The 15875-nt window shown below is 34.8% G+C and overlaps 1 long non-coding RNA gene and 1 pseudogene across 2 annotated transcripts; one reads left to right on the top strand and one right to left on the bottom strand.

The window, feature by feature from the left end:
- Positions 1 to 8607: 8607 nt before the first annotated feature.
- On the bottom strand, positions 8608 to 10398 carry LOC131171956 (uncharacterized). 2 transcript variants are annotated; one of them, XR_009142636.1, is made up of 4 exons: positions 10102 to 10398; positions 9866 to 10023; positions 9358 to 9416; positions 8608 to 8782 (listed from the first exon to the last, which is right to left on the bottom strand). It is a non-coding gene; the product is annotated as an uncharacterized LOC131171956 (long non-coding RNA). The 2 variants fall into 2 exon arrangements; XR_009142635.1 differs by having other exon boundaries at positions 10126 to 10398.
- A 2254-nt stretch (positions 10399 to 12652) lies between these two features.
- On the top strand, positions 12653 to 15645 carry LOC110640930 (BTB/POZ and TAZ domain-containing protein 1-like; annotated as a pseudogene).
- The last annotated feature ends 230 nt before the right edge of the window (positions 15646 to 15875 follow it).

Genomic DNA, 15875 nt, shown 5'->3' with positions numbered 1-15875 from the left:
GTTCCCCCTCTGTCTTTTACTCTGTTATCTCTGTTTCTCCCTCGCATGCAAACAAGACACCATGACTTCAAGGAATAATGGCAAACTAAGGGAAAAACCTATTGCAAGTCAAGACACATGAGAAAAGTATCAAGTCTCAACCATACAGTATTTCAATTAATGCAAGTGACTAATGAAAGCAACGACCAAACTTATTAAAGCTTAGCTGCCTCCAAATTTTAAAGTTTGAAACAGAAAAGCTACAAGAAAAAAACTAAGTTCATTCCAAGAAACGATTCTCATACAAGAAAACAAAAGTGTCCGTCCAAACAACCCATTTATTTTCAATCTCAAACAGCATAAAAGAAAGAAACTCCCTTTTTAAGTTTTTACAGTATGGTCATTTTTGACCACTTTATCTCTTTCACCGAATGCGTTTAAACACAAGAAATTGTAGTGCTAGCAGCAATGCTAACAAAAAGGAAACTCCCTAAGGTCTAATGAAATGGCCCCACTTTTTGATTTTGGAGTCTAGCAGTAGAAGATTTGTGGCGCGAGGAGAAAAGGGAAGAGCACATGCAAGCCAGAATTTACTTCTTTTTATGGATTGATCTCTTGTTGGACTAAACCCTGGTTTCAACTACATCTTTGACAAAGTTGCGCTCAATCCTCAGAATAATTTTCTTCATTAATGGCTTCTGGCACCCGCACATGCAAATCTTAAGTGGGCTATAATGAATCATCCACTCATCTGACAGTATTAAGCTCCCTACCTCTAGATGCATGTATATTGAGCTAGGTGATTTTGTTAGGATGAGCAGCCGACCAGGTGGGCACAGATGCTGGAAGGCGACATCTGTAGTTCAACTTCAACCTTACCTGGGCCATTGAGCTTTGCCGTTCCCACTAGTCCTTGTAAGCATGATCCAGGCAAATGCCAGTGTCTGAATATGCATGGTAGAGACTAGAGCATTTCAGACAGGCCTTCACTGGGTCCACCCTAACGTTTTGGTTCCTGTAGTTCAAGGACACTGATGTAGAACAGATCGATATTGTTCAATTCGAGTGGCCATGGAATACACACGCAGGTTCATTCCTGATTTCTGGCCATCAGTTGATGCACATGCTCTGGCAAGAGCATAAAACCATTGAAATCCTAATTGGGTGTTATTTGGACATAGATGACAATATGTTTTTGACAGATGTTGGATGCTCTCCATTCATTGGGGCACGGAGCACTTAAGGTGTAACCAACAGGACTATTTGAGACTACTGTAGAGGATGCATATGACATCTTTAACGTTGAGGGTGTGTGAGAAAAGGGTCAGTTTTGGTTGTCAAGATTCGCCTAATTACATTGGTTAATTGGAGGGAGTTTAGAGTTCAGTGATAAGACATGGCTGATTGGTAAGTCAATTCAGAGCTTTTCTGCTCGATTAATGGACCAAACCATGTGGCAGACAATTAATGGAAACTGACCTAACTGGAGTGCGACCATAACCAATAGAAAATGAGCCAAGCCATAATCCGAAAAAGCAAAAAGCATGACCATGTGTGCCACATGGCTGAGATTTGGACCTTTGACCAGGCAGTCACAGTCCTCAGAGCTAACTGGCTTTATTGCGAGGCAAAAGGTTTGCTGATAGGATTGGAAATTGTCACAGATTCATGCCTCTGTCACAATTTAATGGCTCATTTTATACTAACTTTGATTCTTGCAACTATCAAAGGCTGCCTAATTATGAATGTTTGAATTCTCCTTCTATTAGATTCTTCATTCAAACACTATGATAGGTTAAAGTTGACCTCTGTAATGGGAAATTGCTTTTCATTCAAAGCTGTCTTTAGGCTTCAGCAATCTCTTTGGAGAAGAATTTTCCTCTACAGAATATATTTTCTTCCTACCAATGCCATACCCTATTGCATTCTACTAGTGATGTTGGACACTTTTGATATATATATATATATATGTGCGTGTGTGTGTGTCTTCCCTTTCACCTTGAATTATAACTGGTACTTGCTTTCCCTTATCTTTGGGCTATCCAAGATCTTGGACCTCCTAAGCATTCAATTAATAGTTGAATTCTGTTGCTTTAAATTATAGCAGTAAGTTCTGGTTGTCTGGTATGTAAGGAAGGACCTTTTGATATATTTTCTTTTTTCTAAAAAAGAAAAGCAAAGAAAAATAAAAAACTTGAAAGGGGAGAAAAAGATGATTGACAGGAGAAAGAAGCCGAGGACGTTTGATTTGAGTATGAATTAGGACAATTTTAGCAGACAAAAAGGGGCAGACATATTGGGCGTATGATGGTTCATTACCCCATATGAGTGGGTACATGCCTACACGAGTCTGGCCGTGGCAGATGCACACCAGCACTGCAACCCAAGCGCCCTTAACAGCAAATTCCACATGGGATTAAACTTATTAGTATAAAGCAAGAAGGCCCAATGGCAATTTTTGACAGGGTTTTATGTAGATGGATGGGCTTCAAGGTACCTTAACAGCCTTCAATTCTGCGCTTGCATGGCCTGGCTTGCTACTTTTGCTTTCATAAGCACAAATACGATCCCATTTAAGGAATTTTTCATTTTTAACGCAAACAACTTGCACGTGGTCATCATTGTATTCAGGTACCATACGTTTGTAGAATATGTTCTCAAACTGGTTGATTTCATACTTTGAAATAACTTGCATGTGAGTACTTTTTATAAAATATACTGTTTAATTGGATTATATTCACATATTAAGTTGTTCATTAAATTTAAAAAGATTTTGTATAACTTAAAATAGAAAATTTACTAACGTGGTATTCAATTTGAGATATCATTAAATGTCAGAGTTTAATTAATAATTATGAAAATTTCAAAACTTAATTATAAAATTAACAAATTTTCTATTTTTTTTGATAATTAGTTTTAATTTGGGATTTCTAATATAATTTTTTTAGTGATGATATGACAATTTACGTGAAATTTTTATTAAGTATACTAATGATTTATTAACGGTTGGATCAATCTAAGACATCAATTAAATATGAAAATTTAATCGACAATTATAAGAATTTTAGAATCTAATTATAAAAATTAATAAATTTTAAAAATTTTTTAGAAGATTTTGTACATCTTAAAGTTTTATATCATCATATATCAAATGTTTTTTTTTTAACTCTTAATCAATGTAAAATGTCCCTTTTCACTCTTAATCATTGATGTAGGTAGAGATAAAGTAAGATATGGTCCTTTGTCACGACCCAACCTATAGGCTAGACCGGCACTAGGACCTAGGCCAGCCTAAAGCCCCCGAGGCCCGTAATAAGCCTAACTATTCCTCGACTCAACTTTAAGGCACATTTGGGCCCAATTTTACGAATTCAACTAAACAGAATCCGGCCATAAAATGAACATTTCAACGGAGAGTTTTTGACTCACCGGACCTGTAAACACAATATATAATCAATTGGGGAGCTCAGCTCACCCTCCACATACTCAAATGTCACAAAAATAAATGGAAGCTCAGCTCTCTCATCCAGTCCAACATACATGCATATAATAAGTTTACAGGTTCAACATGATAAATTATATTACAGACCCAAATCAAATAAATATTTCTAACACATGCGAAAATTTTAGGAGTTAATAGAATTATGCAAATATTAATAAACGACCTGCGAAGAAGAAAAGCAGGTTAACCACAACAATAATCCTCCTGTAGCCTAGAAAAAAAATAATGAACATGAGTTAACGTTCAACTTAGAGAGTAAAATATTAATTTTAACTATAATCTCTATAGCTATCTAAAGCTAATGCACCATGTGAAGTGAAATGTAACATCGTCATAATTTTCATACAAATCACATCAAAAAGGCAATTTGGAGCACTCACACACTTGATAATGTCAAACAATACATATATGGGAGCTGATCCCTTATACAGCCCTCTTAATCCAACCTGTGCCAGCGAAGAACTCAAGCCGGACTTTTCCTTAATAAACCAAATCGGGGTCCCAGCGAAGAACTCAAGCCGTATCTACCCCGAAGGACCGGGTTCCAGCGAAGATCTCAATCCGTGTCTACCCGTCCTATCCATAGCCAACTAGGGGTGACCACGGTTCAGGAACCGCCAGTTTAGATTCAATGAAATCATGAACCTGAACCAAACCGCCAGGGGACGATTTGGAAGACGGTTCTTGAACCGCCGGTTCCGGTTTGAGCCCCAGTTTTAAAAGGTTTGAAGGGCGGTTCGAAAATTATGGGTGGTTTAGATAAAAAAAATTAGAGAAAAATTTTATTGATTCAAAATTTAAGTTATATTTGTAAAAATATTTTAATTTTTCTTAGAAATATTTCAATCAAAATAAAATAAGAAAAAAAAGAAAGAAAATAATTTATCTTTAAGAAAAATTTAATAAATAAAGACTTGAACCTGATTAAAAAATTAGAGATGAAATTAATTTTTTTTTAAAGAAATTAGCAAAAAGTGTATGAATTTAATGTTGCCTAAATATCCTTTAGGATTTAGAGGAATAAAAATTTTTAGTTCTATTACTTGCATTTTTTTAAAAATTATATAATAATTGATAATTTAAAAGTATAAAAGAGAAAAAAAATTAAAATAGAGGGTATTGGAAATTTTATTGAGGATTTAAAGTAATAACAAAGTAATTGAGATAGTATTGAAAATTTCAGTAAGTATATAAAATAATAAAGTAGGAAAATTGAGAGAGTATTGGAAATTAAAATGAGTGTAGAAAATAATTATTTAGAGAATTTGAGAAAAATTGAAAAAATATTAAGAATTGAAGAAAATGCAGAGAATAATTGTGTAGAGAATTAATGATATATATAAATGAATTAGGAGTGAGGTAACATATTTATTGAATTTTTTTATATTTAAATCACCGGTTTAATCCTGTTTGAAATCGTCAGTTCAATTCAGTTAAGAGCCGTCGGTTCACGATTCTGAAAAAATATAAACCTGAACCAAACCACAGAATGACGATTTTGGCCCGGTTCGAAGCAGGTTCCAGTTTTGATCGGTTTTGATCCAGTTTTGATCGAACCGGTTCTGGTTCGGTTCCGGTTCAAAACTAGACCGTAGCCACCCCTATAGCCAACACTACACCACACACACGCCAACTCACGCACGCTACTCCAAATTACCACAACAACATCTATGGCATTTTAACAGTTGTGAATGCAACATAAAACGTGCCTAGAGTTTAACTACATAGATATATACATATAAGTGATGCATGGACATGCTTGAATATATAATAATATCGAAATTATAATTAAAATTTATATTTTACTCACAGACTCAACCGAAGTCACTGTGGCTGCTGGGCGGAGGAGGAAGGCTGTCCCAGCTCACTTGACAATTTTATTACAATCATTTAATAAATTTGACTCAATACAAACTAAGAAAAAGACCAAAGATGTACTAAGTTGTGCCGAAAATCCGGCAGAGTCTCTCATATACCTAAGACCTACCTAACCTGCAAAAGGGCTTAAAACACACTTCTATATCCAAAAACCATACACCCACAACTCAATCACATCACACAGCCCCTCTTGGGCCTATCCGAACAGTCAACAATCATAATATGTAAAATTACAGTTTAGTCCTTATAATTGACCCTTTTTACAAAAACTACCCAAATAAGCTCTAAAAGTTCTTAAAAGTTCTAAAACTTTGCCCCGCGGTACTTAGCAATATTAGTAAGCTATTGCAAAAAGAATCAAAATTTTCTGAGCTACCATGAATATTTTATGAATTTTTAATCCCATTCAAGCACTAGAAAATTAAGAAAAAGTAAGGTTCGAGTTTACCTATGCTGATTCCAATATCGGAAACGCGCTCTGGATGTCTGACAACAGTGGGGTAGCCAAAATCTTGATCCAATTCTAAGACTTTTTCAGTAACCGGTCTGTCTGGTCAGAAATTCACAGACCCTGGCAACCATCGAATTTCTGCGAATTGAAGGTATCTACACGAAGCCCACAATACGGGGGTTAGTATATAATTTTTACGAAATTTTATAAGCTCATTTAATGCTCGAAAAAACACTACGAAGTTTTATGAGACCCATCGAAAAACGGTGTCGAAAAATTTCGAAACTTATATTGCTGCAAAGCTCTCGACGAGTGGAGCTCTCTGGTACTCTCGGTTTTCTCGTGGGGTTCACGGTTTGCGAGAAATCTAGCCCAAAAATCGAAATGAGCTAAAACTTCACGGGCAAAAATTGGACAAACCGCTCGATGGATTTTGGTGTTCTTGGTGTCTATGGAAAGCTCTCAAAGTGTAGATAGTGTTTGACACAAGACCCGGCCCAATCAGTAGCCGGATCGACTGGATTTTCGGTTGGGAAGCTGAAGCGGCACTCTGGGCGTAGGGTGGCATTCGCGAGCACTTTCCCGGCGTTCCAAGCGGCGACCGAAGAGGAGGGAAGGGCGAGGTGGCGCACCGGCGAGGTGGGGAGGCTGGGGTGGTGGCTGGCCGGCGTGGGGAGGAGGGAGGAGAGAGAAAACGGGAGAGAGAGGAAGGAGGGTCGGGATGCGCGGGGAAGAGAAGAAAAGAATGAGGGAGGCCGGTCCGATTCGAACAGTCCAGTTCGATTTGATCAGTTCGATTCAGGATACAAAATTTTAAATTTTTACTCTGCCTTTGGACCGAAAATGAAGCCCAAAAATTTCGAACAAAATTTTAGAAAACTCATAAAAATTCGTAGAGTCCAAATATATTTTTAGTTTTGCCACGTGGTCTTTAAATTAATTTTAAAAATCATCAAAGTTTTATATTTTCGAAAAATCGAATCCGATTTCTAAAACTCGAAAAATCTCAAATAATTTTTCACAATTTAAATAAAATAAAATATTAATATTTACTCATAAAATAATAAATTTAAAATGAGGGGTGTTACATAATCGATATATAGATTTTTGAATTATGATGCATCATATATATGCATGTTCTGTGTAAGTTAAGAGAGCTTTTTAAAAGGTTGACCTTAGCCCATTTAATTAGGTGGAAATGTAAAATAATTGTATTATTCTAGCTAAATAATAATGAATCAATTTAAATCAAATCGATTTGCATCCATATATTAAGCTATTATTTAATTTGTTTTGATAATTAAATTTAACAAATTTATCGTATAAAAAAAAATTCTAATTAAAGGATAAAGATTATATATACTTTAATCTTAGCCCTTAATTCTCAATTGATGTAAAACTTTATATAATATATCAATTAGTGTAGAATAGTGCATTCATTCATTTTATAGGCTTCAAGCAAGGAGATTTAAACCAATTGTAATTATCAGTAATCATAAACTACTTATCCACGTATCATGCCAAGCGCTCTACGGGGTGAGGAAGAGAGAGAGGAGGTCTTGGACCTTATAAGAGGGGCTGTTAACATTTCATTAAGTACATCGTTATTATTTTTTATTTAGAGAAAAAATAATAAAAATAAAATAATCTTTATTTTTATTTTATTTTTTTTTAACTAATAAAAAATAAAAATTTCAATTTTTTTTTCCTCCTAAATCCAAACAGAGTGTAAGTCTTGACTTTGGTCTCTGCAAATATTGTTCAACCGGTTATAATAACAAATTAATTTTCCTTTTCGCTAAAATCCTACCTATGCCTCATATAAACCTGTCTCCAAAACGCCAAAACTTATAATGAAGTATCATCTGGCATCACGGCGCACCACCTTTGACCTCATTACATTCTTAGAATAGTGTCGGTTCCCCGCACCACTCACCACCGAACCATCTAATTTCGTTTGATGCAAGGCGGGCAGCTAAAATTATAACGCGCAGACACGTGTGGATATATGAATGGAGACAACGATGTCACAGCTTGTGATATAATGTCTGCGAATTCAACGGGGATAAGCCACGTCGAAATTAATAGATTATGTGTCATTTGTTATATAAGCGGACGAAATTTTAGCTGGCATGGATGAGATCGGGTCACACGTCAGACTGAGGTAGGATCCGAACTTCACTTCATTTCCCAGAGTGGGTTATCCATTCCATGTCAGATTTTTTGGGGCTTCTCTGTTTCAATTTTGTGTCATCTCTTTTAACCTTATCTTAATAATCTTCTATCCAATCCACGCCGTTTTAACCAAAGTGGAGGGAACAAAAAATTCTGGAGGAAGACAGAACATAGACATTGAAGTGTAATTACTGCCAGACAAAGATGCACCACGTAACCCATGGAGAAATATCTTTTGTTCTTATTCAATCCTATTGCAAAATAAGATAAACCAGCGAAGATTTGGTAAAATATGACAAGATTTGGTTAAAGATTAGTTTTTAGTGTCACGACCCAACCTATGGGCCGGACCGGCACTAGGACCTGGGCCAGCCTAAAGTCACCGAGGCCCGTAGTAAGCCTAACTGTTCATTAACCCAACTCTAAGGCCCATTTGGGCCCAATATCAAGAAAACAAACGGACAGAGTCCGGCCATAAAATGGACTTACCAACGGGGAGTTTTCGACTCACCCGACCTGTAAACACAATATATAGTCAATTGGGGAGCTCAGCTCACCCTCCACATACTCATCAACATAATAATAAATGGGAGCTCAGCTCCCTCCTCCAATCCATCAAACAGACTTAAAATATTAAGTTTACAGGTCCAACATGAATATAATATTACAGACCAATTTCAAATAATTACTGCTAACACATGCGGAAATTCTAGGAGTAATTAAAATTACACAATATTGATAAACAACCTGCGAGGTAAAAAGGCAGGTTAACCCAGAACAAAATATCCTCCTGTGGCCTGTAAAAATTTTTGAACAGGAGTGAGCGTTCGACTCAGAGAGTAAAATATCAATCTTAACTATAATCTCTATAACTATCTGAAACTAATGCAACCTGTAGAGTGAAATGCAACATACACAACATTTTCACATCATAACATCAAAAAGATAATTTGGAGCACTCACACACCCTGTAGTATCAATCATAACATATGGGAGCTGATCCCCTATACAGCTCTCTTAAATCCAACCTGGTGCCAGCGAATTACTCAAGCTCGGACTTCCACTTAATAACCAAATCGAGGGTCACAGATAATTACTCAAGCCGTGACTACCCATCGAAGGATCGGGTCCTGAATTACTCAAGCCGTGACTACCCCGTCCTATCCATAGTCCACACCACATCACACGCACGCCAACGCACGCACACTGCTCTAAATTACCACAACAACATCCATGGTACATCAACAGTTATGAATGCAACATAAATCGTGCCTAGAGTTTAACTACATAAATATATGCATATAAGTGATGCATGGGCATGCTGAACATATAATAATATCGAAATTATAATTAAAATTAATATTTTACTCACAGACTTGACGACAAATTACTGTGGCGGCTGGGCGGAGGAAGAAGGCTGTCCCGGCTCACCTGACAATCATATTACATTTATTTAATACAATCTGACTCAATACAAATAAAGAAAAAGACCAATTACGTCCTAAGTCGTGCCGAAAATCCGGCAGAGTCTCCCCTATACCTAGGACCTACCCAACCTGCAAAAGGGCTAAAAACGCACTTCTATACTCACAATCCATACATCAACAGTTCAATCATATCACACAGCCCCTCCTGGGCCCATCAAATCAATCATCCATCACAATACGCAAAATTTCAATTTAGTCCTTATTATTGATCATTTTTGCAAAAACTGCCCAAACAAGCTCTAAAAATTATAAAACTTTGCCCCGCGGTCCTTAGCAATATTACTAAGCTATTGCAAAAAGAATCGTAATTTTCTAAGCTACCACGAATATTTTATGGATTTTTAATCCTATTTAAGCACTAGAAAATTACGTAAAAACTAGGTTCGGGTTTACCTTTGCCGATTCCGACTTCGGGGACGCGCTCGGGACGTCTGACAATGGGGGGCTAGCCAAAACCTCGGCCCAATTCGGAGACTTTTCCGGTCACGGGTCTGTCTGGCCCGAAATTTGCAGACCCGGTCAACTGTCGAATTTCCGCGAATCGAGGATACCTACACGAAGCCCATAACACGGGGGTTAGCACATAAATTTTTCAGAATTTTCTAAGCTCATTTAATGCTCGAAATTACACTGCGAAGTTCCGTGGGACCCACCAAAAAACGGTGTCGGAAAAATTCGAAATTTATGTCGTTGCGAAGCTCTCGACGAATGGAGCGTGCTGGTGGCCTCGGTTTCCTCGTGGGATTCACGGTTTTCGAGAAATCTAGCCCAAAAGTCGAAATGGGCTAAAATCTTCCCGAGCAAAAATCGGACAAACCGCTCGATGGATTTCGGCGTTCTTGGTGTCTATGGAAAGCTCTCGCCGAGTAGATGATTTTAGACACAAGACCCGGTCCAATCGGTGGCCGGATCGGCCGGATTTGGCCGAGGAAGCGAGCGCGCCGCAGGGGAGGAGAGAGAAAAGAAAGAGAAAAGAGAATGACGACGCGCGCGGGAGAAGAAAAAGGAAAGGGAGCCGGTTCGATTCGACCGGTCCGATTCGGTCCAGTTCGATTCGGCCGGTTCGATTCGAAATACAAAATTTTGAATTTTTACTCTGCCTCGGGACCGAAAACGAGGTCCAAAAATTCCGAAAAAATTCCGTAAAACTCAGAAAAATACGTAGACTCCAAATATATTTTTAGTTTTACCACGTGGTCTTTAAATTAATTTTTAAAAATCATCAAAGTTTATATTTTCGGAAAATCGAACCCGATTTTTAAAATCCGAAAAATCTCAAAAAAATTCCTAAAATTTAAATAAAATTAAAATATCAAAAATACTCATAAATAATAAAATTTGGGGTGTTACATTTAGTTTGGTTGGTTAAGTTTGGTAAATTTTGGTAAATTGCGGTGAATGTACAATTAAGTATCTGTTTTAGAGTTAAGTTATAATTAATTTTTTATAAAAAATTTATTTTAAATATCACTAAAAAAAATTTATAAATATTTAATTTAACTTATAAATAAAGAGTCGTAAATAAATTAATATTTAATTTGATTTGTAAATTAAAAAAGTAATTTAAAATAAGTTAAAAATTATAAATAAATATGACTTATCTATTTATTTCAAAATTATTATTCGATAAAATATAAAATTATATTGTTTTAATAATTTTTAAAAAATATAAATATTATTCTTATTTTAATAATTATAATTCTTAATTATGTATTTTTTAACAATTTTAATAAATTAAATTCTTTTAAGTACCTCTTAAATAAATATTTAAATTACTTAAAAAGTTATTTTTAAGTAAATTAATTAAATAATTAATTATTTATTTTAATTTAACTAATGAGTTAAAAAATATATTTTAAATTAAAAATAAATAATTAAATCAAATATTCTCTAAATACCTATTGATCACAATGATTAAGAGCTAAAATTGAAAAAAAAGCAATGTCATTAAAAAAATAATTTCAGAAAAGTTATTTTATTATTTTAATATTTTTATAATTAAAATTTATCAAATTTAATTTTAGATTATTTTTCAATACCCTCTAATTACTAAATTAAAAAATATTTCATATCTTAAACACTAATTATTTTTAATGGATTTCATATTTTCACATCTAATTAAGGCATATATAGTAATAAGATTCTTATTTTTAATGTTTTAACCATAGAGTAAAACAATATGTTTAATAAAAAAAATTATAATTTTATTAAAATACATTTTGATCAAAATTAGTATTTTAAGTCTCAGATTTTTTTTCTCTGCATTTTAATTCTTAAAATTCTTAAGTTAGATTTTGCTTTAGATTTTAAATTTTAAAAATTTTAATTGTGTTTTGGCCCTTAAATTGTTACAATACCAAATATGATACTACTAAAACAATATTGTAATTTCATTGAAAAAGGATTAAAATTATTAAGAAAGAAATTAAAATATAAGGAAAGTTAATTAAATTAATTTAAAATGTCAATGAATAATTTAGTTAATTTTTTTATATGAGTGATGGAGATTTCAAATTTAAATTTCTCTATTTACTTAATATAAATTTGTGTTTTTTGATAAAAAAATAAAATTACTATAATTATCATTTCAAAGCACTATATTTTTGTTAAATTCTAAGAAATAATTTATCTAAAATAATATAAACACTTCCATGACGTATGTGAACACATCACGTTGTACCAAATAATAATTAAAATTGATTTGGCAAAGCCTTTTTCTCCACTGGTTTTCTTTGTATACAAATTACAGACTATCGAGCTTATTTTTTAACCTGTTATAATAAGTTTTTATATTAAAATAAATTAATTTTTTATTCTTTTTTTCTCACACTAAAAAAATATTGTTATTATAATCATCATTTAAATTTATTTAAAAAATATTAATATTATTACAATAATTTATTTTTTTTTAAATTTACTCTAAGTATAAAAATTTTTTAGTAATAATTTAAAATTAAAAAAATAAAATACAGTTAAATTTAAAAATAAATTATAAAAATTACCCCACACTAGACCTAGTGCTTCCTTGGATAATATTTGACTGCAATTCTTTATTTCTTTTGACTAGATGATTGTTCATCCAGGCACAGCCAATAGGGCGTGTTTTACCCAAAACGCCTATCACGCCATCCTAGATATTTTTTTTAATTGGCTGGCATTGTCAATGTCTTTAAAGCCCAGGGACAACCAACTCCTCTGCTATTGCAATATAGAGCAAACGACTCAAGAGGCGTGTTTTCTGTTCCTCTCCACCTTCTATGGAAGAAACTCTTAAAGCAACCACTACCGCTACCGCCCTCCCCTGCGACCTGAACGCTCATTATCAAATCGCCGATCAAATTTCTCGTGAATTACCTAAACCCGATGTCCAAATTATCACCTCCGGTAGCCGACGCATTCCGGCGCACAGTGGTGTCCTGGTACTTAATTTCTCTCTCTCTCTCTCTCTCTCTCTCTCTATATATATATATATATAAATATATGTATATATTTATATTTAAAAATTACTACTGATTTGCGATATATTTAACTAATTTTTTTGGTTTTTCCTTTTCGATTTGCAATGATATAGGCCTCCGTATCATCAGTATTGGAGAATATCATTGATAGGCCACGCAAGCATCGCAGCTCCGAGAGAATTATTCCCATCGTCGGCGTCCCTTTCGACGCCGTTGCGGCGTTTGTTCGATTCATCTACTCCTCGAGGTTGGTTTTTTGCGTATTTGCTAACATGTTGATCTCGGCCGTCCATTAGATCATTCCAAACTGATCTTACGGGTGGAAAAAAAAAAAAAATCTAAGTCGAATTCGACGGCTGATTTGTGATTTGATTTGAAAAAAAAATGATAAAAATTGTATTCCAAGCTTCCACCAAAAAAGAAAAGAATTATGTTTCATGCTATTTATTTTAGTCGGTTACGCAAGCTAGGCGATTTGGATTTCGATTCTCCAAACTTGGAGGTAGAAATTTGATTGACTAGATATTTTGTTGTTATTTCCCAAGATGACGAAAATACCCCTGTCGCAGGTGCAATGAAGAGGAGTTGGAGAAGTTTGGGATCCATCTACTGGCATTATCCCATGTGTACCTGGTCCCGCGTCTGAAGCAGAGATGCGCCAAGGCTGTTGGTCAACAGTTGACGATTGAGAATGTGGTGGATGTGCTTCAATTGGCAAAGCTCTGCGATGCACCGGATCTTTACCTCAAGTGCATGAAGTTGATCTCTAGCCATTTCAAGGCTTTAGAGAAGACTGAAGGCTGGAAGTTCATGCAAAATCACGACCCGTATCTGGAGCTCGAGATTCTCCAATTCATCGATGAAGCTGAATCGGTAAGTTTCTATTAAAATTCTAAAACTTTTATAATCTGTTTAAATGGGTAATTGAAATTAAGTTATGTACTCTGTTATTAACAGTGATTATGGGAATTATCAACAGAGGAAGAAGAGAACGAGGAGGCACAGGGAGGAGCAGAGCTTGTACATGGAGCTGAGTGTGGCTATGGACTGCTTGGAGCACATATGCACCGAAGGGTGCACGAGCGTTGGGCCGTGTGACGTTCAGCCCAACAAGAAGAGAGGCCCATGCAGCAAGTTCTCCACATGTCAGGGCCTGCAGCTTCTGATCAAGCACTTCGCGACATGTAGGAATCGGGTAAATGGAGGGTGCTCCCGTTGCAAGAGGATGTGGCAACTACTAAGACTTCATTCTTCCATGTGTGACCACCTCGATTCTTGCAAAGTTCCTCTCTGCAGGTAATTACCTAGATCCTTTATATTTTGTTACATGATCATCCTTATTAAAAGGGTTCTGTGAAGAATTTAAAAATTTTAAGGCACTTTTATTCTGTGTCACTGTTTCCTAAGCATGCAGGAGAAATTATATAATATTTTAAGAGCATATAAAAATAATTTTTCCTAGTACTATATATATATATATATATATATATAGTGTTTACTAGTGTTGGCTAGTCTCCGTAATTGTTAATTCTGATCTAATATCAACTTTCTAGGCTGTAACTTCTGACGCAGTAGATTTTCCCCTTCTTCTTATTCTAGACTCTTAAAAAAAAAAAAAAAAAAACCTTGAAAACAAACAATCATACCCATAAACTCTCTCCAAAAACAAGCACTAATGATTTATCAACTCCTGTCTCCTGAATGAGATGAGAAGGACATCGTACCAAGAGAACAAAGAAAGAGATCATTTTCAGTAGATATTTTATCTTGATTTCATTTTGTTCAATAGAGTCTACTTTGTAATTTAATGTTTTGTGACCAAGCAACGTTAATGTATTTATGGGTTTATCTGAGGCTGAGAATAAGCCCAGACGGACAGTTTATGAATTGAGAGTGGAGCAGGGGGAACCTTGTAATATACCAATATTCTTCGCTTTTAGCCTTTTAGGGTGCATTACAACGGGCTAATACTTCCCTTCTACTACTACGAATTAAAGATTATCTGGTCCGTTAGGAATAGTTACAAAGAAAAGAATTAACGTACTGAAAGTGCAGTACTGATGATACCTCCTTTTTCTGGTGCAATAAGGGGTCCATACATTAATTGATTGGCATGCAAGTATCTCATTTTAGCAATTTATGTTTATTGCATTCGTTGAATTGTCATTTTGTCAGAGTTTAATCACAAAATTATGAGCACCAATGCTTATCCTGGCTGTTTTATGCATTTTATAGGCAATTCAAATTGAAAATGCAACAAGAGAAAAAGGGCGATGATGCACTATGGAGGCTGCTGGTAAGGAAGGTAGTGTCGGCCAGAGTGATGTCTTATCTCAACCTGCCCAAGAGGCAAAGAGGAGCAACTGAAAGACACAAAACAGTACAGTGGGACTAGGACCTTCGGATATAAATTTATAATCCAACAAGAAGTATGATGCCGCAAGATTCATGATAATTTTTGTTCTTTTTTGTGGAGGTTAAATAATCTGTGTCGAGTTTGTTGTAAAAAAACGAAAAAAGAAAAAGAAAAAGAGAGAAAGCATTTTGGTTTGTTCCTTTGCACTCCATTTGTTCTTATTAAAGAGCCTGTAAAGGAGTAGAGAAGAAAGTGAAAATTAGATGATGAAGTTAAGTAATTATGTATATGAAGGAAAAGGTAGTAGATGAAGCAGTTGCTTGTAAAATTACATTTTCTATAAACCCAAGTATTTGATAGTTTGCCCTTCATTTCTTCAACAACTATCTACTTGATTCCTCTAGTTATCAATGTTTAAGGTTTTATTTGATTTTTTGGATGAAATTGTTATTTCGTAGTTATTTTCTAATTAGATATATTAAAATAATAATTAATTAATGTAAAATAAAATTTTAATTTTATTTCACAATAACATGTGGAGTTGCTTCAAATATATGTCATCCTTTAAATATGCTTTTTCAAGATGGGT

Source organism: Hevea brasiliensis, chromosome 13 (assembly GCF_030052815.1).
Source record: "Hevea brasiliensis isolate MT/VB/25A 57/8 chromosome 13, ASM3005281v1, whole genome shotgun sequence".
Taxonomy (NCBI): domain Eukaryota; kingdom Viridiplantae; phylum Streptophyta; class Magnoliopsida; order Malpighiales; family Euphorbiaceae; genus Hevea; species Hevea brasiliensis.
The sequence above is the reverse complement of the archived record's forward strand: the minus strand, read 5'-3'. Positions and strand labels throughout refer to the sequence as shown.